Source organism: Alexandromys fortis, unplaced genomic scaffold, assembly GCF_014885135.2.
Source record: "Alexandromys fortis isolate MF-2015 unplaced genomic scaffold, M_Fortis_MF-2015_v1.1 scaffold_65, whole genome shotgun sequence".
Lineage (NCBI taxonomy): Eukaryota > Metazoa > Chordata > Mammalia > Rodentia > Cricetidae > Alexandromys > Alexandromys fortis.
The window spans coordinates 8,051,161-8,060,117 of record NW_026067986.1 but is presented as its reverse complement, the minus strand read 5'-3'; positions in this window follow the sequence as shown (position 1 = coordinate 8,060,117).

Genomic DNA, 8,957 nt, shown 5'->3' with positions numbered 1-8,957 from the left:
AACATCTAGTCAGCCCAAGCGCTGGTCATTTTGGCGACATCACAAGGTAGACTTCACCGAACATGCAAGAGGAAGAGATCACACTTTAAAACATGAACCCAGAGAGACTGGGAGGGAGCCAGTCTTAAACTTTGCAACAATTGTCTCTTGAGAACTCACCAAAGTCTCATAAAGCTAATTATTTCTTTCTGGGCCATCCCCCCTCCCCCCCCTGCCACCCCGGTGATCTAACAACCTCCCTCCCAGGTAGTCCTGCCCCCTTACAGCTTCCATTGTCCCTCTGGGTATCCCTACGGGCCGTCACTTCCAACACAGGAACCCTCAGGGATGCGCTTCGCTGTATTCAAACCGTGACAGTTGCTGGTGTGATGATCATAGCTTCCAGCTATGACAGAGAAGGGAACACCATAGATGTTTGTGGGGCTCTCACGCTTACTGCTCAGACCCAGGAAGACAAACAAGGTATGTACTATAAAATTAACTGATAGTCACCTATAATAACCAAACTTTTAATTATGTTTAGTTGGGTTTTCTAGAGATACACTTCAGCTAGATAAATAATCTTCAATACTTCAAAGACCTACAGAATATGGCATCATTTAAAAGGTTTTAAGAAATTAGACATTTTTCAACAATGAGACATGTCTGCTTCAGGCGACACCAATCTACTTCAAGAGGTTGATGGGCATTGGAGTAACTTGTTATGGAGTTTGACTTCAATGTGACAAGGCTAGCCATTTGGGCAAGAAACTGCTCTTGCCTGGACTGCTTGATGGTATGCTGTAAAAACTGGACAGGCAGGACCCACGGAAAAGTGACTGCAGAACTTTCCAGAAGACAGAATGGTCCTTCAGGGTTCCTGCTTCACAGAAGAAACTGCCGGACATTCTGCAAGACATAAAAGAGAGTGGTTGACAAACTGCCAATATAGACAAAAACAGTCTTTCAAATTTCCTGCATCATGGAAAAGTCTGCCAGATCCTATGGGTCTGTAGGCTGAAGATGGATGCCCCAATGTTACAGAAGAACTTTGGGTGACTGTCCAGGCAGCAAGATGTCTCTGTCAATTCTAGTTCTGGAAGCTGCTTACAATGCACTTTCTGTTTACTTAGGTAATGTTATATGCTTCTGGAGTCTTTGATGGAGTTGAAGACAGATAGTTATAGTTACAGTTTTTCTCAGTTATGATAAAGGATAGATTAAATATAAAACTTTAGGCTCACAAAGACAGGACAGATGATAGAGTATTTTCCTTAATTTGCCAAATGTAAATGGATTAAATATTGTAACTATAATTCTTGCTTGATAATTGTTTTGTATGTGCAATTTTACTATGTTAAAGTTAAAAACCTTCCTTCTTATTTAGACAGAAAATGGAAGGATCTGTATGCTATGACTATGTTTTATTACCACTGGTTAATAAAGAAGCTACTTTGACATATAGCAGGGCAGAATATAGCCAGGCTGGAAGAGATATGGAGAGAAAGAAAGTGGAGTCAGGGAGACACCACATAACTGCCACAGGAGAAAGATGCCAGGAACCCCAAATAAAGTTCTCTAAAACTCCCATGCAAATTGGCATGCGACTTCTCTTCTGAAAGAGGCATCAGCCCCACTGGAGGAGAGAGCCACAGCTCTGTCACTCTGACAAATTGCCCTAGATAATCGACTTATAACGAAATGAATTTGCTTAGCTTACAGCCCTGGAGGGTTTGGACCATGATTGATTGGCCTCAGCAGGGCCAGCCGCTGAGAGGCCAAGAAAGAACCAATTAGTCTACAAAGCACAACGTGCTTAGAATTTACAGAAAATATTTTTGCAGTGAAATCAAACACGGGACTAGCCAAAGCGTGGTTAGTTAGTTAGTTACAGAAGAATTAATGATAAGTCTATTCCCAAGCAATAGACTCTGCCCAGCTTCTGCCCAGCTGACCTACTCTCAAGAGGGGAATGAGGAGCTAAGATGGGGAGGGTGTCATTAAGTGGCCTGAGTCCCCCTGTGCTGGCTCTGCCAAGACTGGCCATGTGACCTAGCAACCTGTGGGAGTTAGGATGAGTAATACATGCTTAAGATTACATGTGTAATATATGATTACATATGTAATATGTCTTCAGAATACCTCAGGTGTTCTGCTGTCCCTACCGCACAGATTGCTTGTCATATAGTTTGTTTACATTTGTGCTATGGATATGTATATGTGTGTGTTCATAATACATATACACATAGATGCACACACGTGAATATACCATGCACATAGCTTTGGATACCAGCCCTGCAGAAGAAGCCAGACAACCCAAAACCTCAGTAGAAACTCACACAGCAAAGAACGTTTCCTAGAAACATAACCCCTGACGTGTAGCAAGCCCTCTCTAAGACTGTCCATGTCTTTGCAAGATTTACGCTCACATCTCGTGGGGACGCCGTCACGTAGATGTCGCGGCCTATGCGTGGCACCTCCTGGAGCTGTGCAGAAGACAGCTGGCAAGTATGCAGTTCTGATTCTGAACGTGGGTGTTCTTCTTTGAACCTGAGGACACAAGGACATCGGTGCCCTTCTTCCCAGCTGCAGTCAGGGGTCACATAACGTTCCGCAGCTGGCCTGTGTTACCAGCATGGGTTTTGCTTCCGTAGAAGTCAGTGTGCATCTGCCTTGCTCTGTGAGAGCTACAGAGTGTCTGTCTTACACGCCTTGTAATTTAATTTATCCTTTACCAACAGATTTCCCAGTTTACAGCTAACTTTCTGTAGAGTGTGTGGCGGCCCAGTGAAAAGCTATAGTTTCCTTCTTTTATGCTGAAAGACTCTCATTAGAAATTGCATCCATAAGTGATTTTTTTGTAATTAAAATATGTGGACAAAATAAAAATTATTCTTTGACTATCTTTATAAGTTGTTTGACAGACACACTCACATCCAGGCCTCGATGTGTGTCTTTGGAAGCCAGTAAAGACTCGCCATCTGCCAGGATCATGTTGTAGCCTCTAAGAGCCTGTTTCAGACAGTTAGACCTTCTTCTTTAAAGCAACCGGTCAAAACTGGTTCTCTGGATGAAAGGCAAAAGGCTGTTCTGAGGTGGTGAGAAAGGAAGCCATTTGTATACGCAGCTATTCTAATTTTAGGACTTGGTTGGATGCAACCTCGGTTAGAATACAGGGCCGCCCTGTCAGCAAGAAACAGAAGTAATGAGGAGGCCGGGAGACATGTGTTGCGCAAGCCCCTTTTTCCGATAGAGTCCCGAGGCTACCAAGGTTGAGAGAGCACCTCCACAAATTGTCTTTGTAGGCCAGGCTCACCCCTGGAGATAGGACTGGGACCCTGGGGCTGGGGACCTGGGGTCTCTTCCTCTCCCTCTTCCTCACTGCCCTGCCTACAGGAGGGACGGCTTCCCATCCAGCTTGGGAGATGCATCCTCTCTGGCCTTCGGTGTCCTTAATAAACATAGCAGAGTGATGTGGGAGTGTCATATCAATCTGGTGCTTTCATTGGTTAATTAATATAGAAACTCCTTGGCCTGATAGGTTGGAACATATGTGGGTGGAATAAACAGAAGAGAATGCTGGGAGGAAGAGGAAGTGAGCCAGACGCCATGCCTCTCCTCTCCAGGCAGACGCCCTGCCTCTCCTCTCCTCTCCTCTGCATGTCTGACCTAGCGGCTGGCTGTATCTTTCCTGGTAAGCCACACAGATTATTAGAGATGGGTTAATCAAGATATGAGAGCCAAGAAGAGGATAGATATAATGGTCAGACAGTGTTTAAAAGAATACAATTTGTGTGTTGTTATTTGGGGGGGGGGGGGCTAAGCTAGCCAGGCGGCCAGGAGCTGGGCAGGAATGCAGCCCGCAGCTCTCACTGCAGCAGAGTGACAGACAGCTGGGTTTGCTGACTGACTTGGGGAGCTGATTCCGGCTGGGATCAGAAGACTGTGTGTCTCTTAAGAGTCTTGACATTCGAGTGCGAGGGGGCGGGGGAGGACGCTCTTGCTTGAGAGTTTTTTAATGCTGGAGTTTAGACACCTGTGACATGAACACTGGGGGTGAGAACCACCAGGTCTTTGTGCTTTCTTCTTCAGCATGGTCGTTCTCAAATACGTTTTGGTTGGATCAAAGATTCGAATGGGTTTCTAGTATCTTAGCTTGTGATCATGGAGGCTATGATGGAGAGATGAGCATTAGGTTGGAGGTGTCCCCACCACATACACCTTTGCGGGTATCTTTGCTTAAATCTTGGTGACGCTCTTAGTATATGGTGGGCCAAGTGGCTGTCACACAGTCTCTAACAGCAAGCCGTTAGATGGAAGACTTAGCCCTACTGCCTAACCAGAGTATGTAAAAGGTGGGCCTGAGGGTTTTCATTCATTAATTTACCTGATCTAATGTATCGGGACCTCCTAGCATGGGAGGCCAGCAGATAGCTCAGCTTCAGAGCTGACTTCTCAGCCCTAACTTACAGAGACAGGTAAAACCCAGAAAATCTAGTGACATCACACCAAAGAGAAGAATCTACCTCCTGGAGCAAGCCGAGAGCAAACCAGACTCCAGAGAGCTCACCACCTCTCTCTGTGGCCTCTGGCTGCTTCTGTGGCAGAGGCCACACCCATAATTGAAGGGCATTAAAACACGGTAGGGAGAAGGAATGAGGACCTTTTCCTACAGGACTCTTGGATGGAAGTTACAAGGGAAGAAGTTACTTTACTGAACCTGCCGACCCAGCATTGCACTCAAAACCACAAACAAATGTTATCCACCCCTACCCACGCATTGCTTCATGGTATTTACAGTGGATGATTGATTGCAACACTGCTCCCGGCTCCCTGGCTGGGTGCTTTCCCTGAGATATGCTAGACTCGGTTATCACATCCCTCCCCTCAACCACAGCGTTCTGGCCCGGGGGGCACGGGCGCAATGCTCATAGTTTAAGATTACACCTGTGCATTCGGCTTAGCTTGTAGAAGCTGATCACCTGGGGAGTCCAGAGCCCAGTCGGTCAGGCTTTTTGTGGACTATTTTTTTAACTAGGCAAACATGTGCTGCGTTTGTTTATGCTGTGGAATGTTACTTTAACCATGTCACGGTGGCTTACATTTACTTGTTCTGCGTTTGTTTAACGACGTGAGGACGTGTGTTTAATTGGGTAAAGATGTGTTGTGTCTGTTTCACCTTGCCTGCTTAGGGCAGCTGATTGGTCTAATGAAGAGCTGACCGGCTAGGAATGGCTAGATGAAAGCTAGGAAGGAGAAGGATAGGTAGGTGAGGCTGGCGTGCAGAGAGAATAAATAGAAGGAGAATTCTAGGCTAAAAAAAAAAAAAGAGAGAGAGAATGGGAGAAGAAGAAAACAGAATGAGGAGAACGAGGGCCAGAAGTCAGGGTCTAGGGCCAGAAGTCAGGCAGCCACCAGACAGACAGACAGACAGACAGACAGGGGAAGCAGTCAAAGTAAGATTTACAGGCGGGAAGAAAAGCAAACAGCCCCAAGGCAAAAGGTAGCTAAAGAGCTAGCCAGAAACAAGCCTAAACTAGGCGGAGTACTCAAAACTAAAGTCTCCACGTCACGATCTGGGGGCTGGTTTTGCCCCAGAGCAAAAGCCTGGTACAGAGATTGGTTCCAGTTGTCTTAAAGCCAGCTTGAGTTTACCCAAGCTGAGCACACAGCGGGGAAACAGATGGTGTCCATTGTTTTCCATGAATTCAAAGCACGTGACTAGGTTACTGCAAGGTTCAGTTTCTGTGGGGAAGAAGATTTTCCAGAAAAGGTAATTACCACAGGAATGTTTGGTGGATCCTCAGTGTTTTCCCTGAAGGTTTGGTGTCTTTAAATACACTAATTCTATGTACCATCCTTCCCCCAAAAGATTCATCAAACATCCGTGGTTCTGTTTCTTTCTGTTGATTTGGTAAAGGTCTAATTGTGGCTCCAGAAGGTTTGTGTATTTAAAGCTTAATCTGAGGACGGCACTGTTAGGGGTGGAACCTGGTGGGTGGTCCCTAGGTCAGACAGTACCCGTCCTTAAGGTCTGAGAGCCCAGACTCTCTCCACTTCCTGGTACGTAAAGGGCTCCCACACATATACCCACACATCGCTACCCAACATTTGCTCAAAGTATGCGGGGAAATACAAGAGAGTGGATGGGACAGACGTCATCTGATAACGACTCTAGATCTTAGCTGGTAAGAAGGAAAGCCACGGTGTGGGAGTGTCGATGGAGATCCACGGTTGAAAGGCCTGGGAGATCTTATTCAATGATAAACTATTTCCGAGCTTGTAGGAACGTCGAGGATCTCAGTATCAAGAGTTACCCTTGGATGTTAAAAAGTTATCACTGCTCATATTGTCTTGACCATACATATAATTAAGCCATTTAAGTGTATAGATTTTAAAATGTCACGTTTTATTAATATAAATAGAATAAATTTGTATCTCAATCTTGCAAAGCCAATGGCCCTTAAGCTTTTGCTATTAGTCATTCATCCAATATTTTTTCTTAAGTCCAGTTTTTGTTCTTAGTGGTTTATATCCGGTTGATTTAATCGAAAAGTTATAAAACAGAAAAAAGAGAAGCCATTGCTTTTGCTCTCTTATTTAAGATGTGAACGTCTTTGCCCTATTTTTTATGAAACTGTGTTCTTACTCGGGTGGCGATTTAGCCTTACCTCAGAGGAAGAGAAGTTTGTAATTTGGTATCTCGGAATATAAAAGCATAAACTTTAGAAAGAAAGAAAATATATTTGATAGAACAATTGAAACTCCCCCCCCCCCCCGGATATAGTCTATCAAATTGCTGAAGTTGCCAGATACCCTCAGCATCGTTCATGTTTCTGTTTGTCTTCAGGCATTTCTATTAAACGGACCTCTACTATTCTGCGTGAAAATGTTTGACACTACCGGCTTCTACTTTCAGACATTGCTCTTTGCTTTGTGCTTTCCCAGAATTCCCGAGCTCGGTATTCACTTTTGTTCTTTGACAGTATCTTAGCTCTTCCGCCTGACAATTGAGGGTTTTTTTTCCCAGTTATTTTTTTAGACCTAGAATTCACCATTTCTTTCTGCTTTATATCAATTTATTGTCCTCTCTTACTGCTCTCGAATATTGCACTTTAAAAATGAGGTCTTGTTGCCAGGACCCAAAGGATGTTTTCTTCTGCCTTGTGACTTTCATTTTGCAGCAGCGAGTTCTCTGTAGTCATTCCTGAAATGACGTCATCTCAATAACCGCCAATAACACAGCTGCCATTGGCTTTGTGTCCCCGCCCATGGGTGGGCTGGGGAGTGCCCCCCCCCCCCCCCCCCGTTTATTCAGAACACAGCCAGGTACCTATGTCAACTGTCACCTCTTCTAGGTCCTGGCCACCTGAAGAAACACTGCTATTACAGCCGGTTAACTCTAAAGCATCTTTGAGGTGACCGCTGCTACTGTCTTTTTGCTAGTAGATTCTGAAAGGCCTTTGCTCAGCCCCAGACAGCATCCACGGCCACCCTTTGTCAGGGTCCGCTACAGATTTCTCCCCTGGTCCTTTGCTCATCAGGGTATCTTTGTCGGTATGAGAGTCTACATCATCTGCCTTGTTAAGAACGCTCAATCCATCCCAAACTTCATTTGAAAAGTTAAAAAAAGAAAGTATGAAACATTCCCTCCGGCTGTACCATGTGTCAGGGCACAAAACGTCTCTACAAACTTAGGAAGGTTGAAACCATATCAAATAGCTTTCACCACCACAGAACTATGAGATTAGGAAGCAGATTGAACTGGCCTGCAGGCACGGAGGCTGAACACTGTGTACATAGAAAGCAGTTGAAGGGCAGCGGGAGTATATTTCAGGGGTAAGGCGCTTGCCTAGCATAAGGAATACCCTGAGAAATACTTACCCTCTTCCCTGACAGAGGAGAGGCAATAACAGAACAGAAGAGAGGATGGGAGGGAGAAGGGAGGAAAGGAAAGACGGAACAGTAAAATGAGTACATTTTCAGAAGCGACTTATTCCCGAACAGCCAGGGGCTCAGAAACTCAAAAAGGAAATGAAAAGGTATCTCGAGAGAAACGGCTCTTGAAATAGGAGGATATCAAAACTGTGGCAGTTCAAGGAGTGATTGGACAGCTAGAAACGCTCTCCTCAAAAAGGAACGCCCCCTCGCATGGCACAAGCTTCAGACTGCCTACTAGTGTTGCTCAGAGTCTGTGGAAATGAAGTTGGGTTGTTTTTTTTTTTTTTTCATCTCTGTGAATCAACAGAGATCTTAAAGGAGAATTTATCTCCATTCCATTATTCCAGTCTGGTCCCTGGGCAACGTTTACATTCAGTCTGAAAACAGGGAAGAGTGGATGACGCACGGAGCTCTCCTTTGAGAAAGCGCTTCAGAACCTAGATGACGGAGATTGACATCTTGTGTCCAGGAAACAGCCTAGCGCAAGGCAGCTTCCGTGGGGCTCTTTATCACGCTGGGCAGTCTTTTCCCGGTGCCTTTTATTGAACTGGGGGCAGAAAGAGAGATTGAGAGGCGGCCTGTGTGTTATCATAATAATACTGCCCACTGGGTGAAAAGTGCATTTGTGAGCAAATCCGGCCCTGCCTAGCAACTGTCTCCAGGCAGAAAGGGCTGGGACCCAGATGCTGCTGCCTTCCGGGAGCCGGCCAGCCTGTCTGAGCGCACTGACAGGATATCTGGTTTGGGTAGCCGGAATTCCAGTGTTAAGGTACAGTTCTCAGCAACCCTTCATTCTAAATATTTTCTTATTGACTGACACGTTGAGCCTGTATTACTACATTCTATCCATCTCTGCATAGATATTCAGATTTTAGAAATATAATGGAATGTAATATCTGAAAGTAAGGTCGTAGTATTCTTTTAAAGACAAGGTAATTGCTTTTCAGCCCAAAGTCTGTCACTTTCTTAAGCAGTCCCGGACCCTACCCCCATTCCCACATCCTTCCGCCAGCATAGAGTGTGATGTTAAACATGAC